Source organism: Onychomys torridus, chromosome X (assembly GCF_903995425.1).
Source record: "Onychomys torridus chromosome X, mOncTor1.1, whole genome shotgun sequence".
Classification (NCBI taxonomy): domain Eukaryota; kingdom Metazoa; phylum Chordata; class Mammalia; order Rodentia; family Cricetidae; genus Onychomys; species Onychomys torridus.
In genome coordinates, this window is record NC_050466.1 from 81,521,284 (window position 1) to 81,522,791 (window position 1,508).

Here is a 1,508-nt window from a genome sequence, read left to right on the forward strand (position 1 = left end):
AAATTTCAAGTTTAGCATTTGGTAAGTTCTACCCTATGGGAGTACATGCATTTCATACACACTATAGACAAAGTGACTGGAAAGCAGTGTCCACCATTTGGTAAATTGAAGTTATTTTGAGCAATGATGAAACCTTCATCCACACAAAGAAAAAAAATTATCTAAAAGATACTATACAAAGCACGCCTAATCAGCCAAAATTTCTTCCCCAAATTTTGCCCTAGGAGAGCAGTGATTTGAGTGTTCGGTAGTCTTCTCTTGTTAGGTGGACTTGGTGTCATAATACAAATTGTTCATCACTTCTACATTCCATTCCACCCATCCTGTCTCTATTTACATTCATGGTTGTCATAACAAAATCTAGTCCTTAATTAATGCTGGCCATCAAAAACAATATGATTTTATATTGCCTGTTCTTTAATGGAATCTAATTTTCCATGTTCAAAATGAAAAGGATCAAAACAGTGGCTTCTGGGCATAACACCTCTTAAAGGTACTTCTCAGATACTCCTGAGCTAGAATAGGCACAGATTACCTGCTTTGAAAACTTGGATGTGTACAGCAGTTGAAGAATTGTGGAAAACTTCCCTTCCTTTCTAGGTGGAGCTATTGCTGCCATTTACACATAATTTCCAGTTGTCAGAGTCATTGACACATGGACCTGGACGAGTTTCCCTGCTCATTTATGGTAACAGTCTACTTTATAATATGATTGGATTAGAATGAGGATTTTGAAATAATTAGATCCCAATGATGGGATGAGTATGGGTCCCCATTTTGAGATTATTGTCTATGTAAGAAAACAGAGAATACAGCTCTCTCACTCACTCATCTTTCACTTTTCCTCTCCCTTTCACTTCCCTCTGTCCCACTTCATCCCTTCCTCTTTTTCTCCTTCTCTTTCTTTGTCCCTTTCTCCATGCCCTCACTCCATACCTGAATATTACCCTTCTCAAGAACTGGATCTATTGACAACTTTGTCTTATACTTCTAGAACTGTGAAAATGAAATATTGTTCAAATGATGCTCTCTGCCCCTAGCATTTACAATAGTTTACAACAGCCTTAAAATATTTTGTTTCTCAATTCCAACACACCCGGAATGTAGGGAATTTACTTGTCATATCCAGAAGTCCAGTCCCAGGATAAATGAAAATTATGCCCCAAATACCTTGCTCTTAGAATGTTCTGTGACTTTTCCTGGATAGAGGTGAACAAATGTCTATATACTTCAAACAGGACACCTACAATATATTTAAATGATTCCACTAAAGACCAATATATTTATTAGGGATACTTACAGAGGTGTATGTGAGGGGTTTGTTACAGTATCATGGAGACTCAATGGCAGATGCATAACCAAAAACCCCACCCAAGACTGAGTAATGACTGCTAGAATAAGCAAGGCTGGAGTTCTGTGCATCACTCCCAGGCTGGTCCCCTGGCAGTGTTGTCTCCTCCAACAACTTGTTACAGCTTATCTAACTTTGGGGAGGGAATTTATTAAAA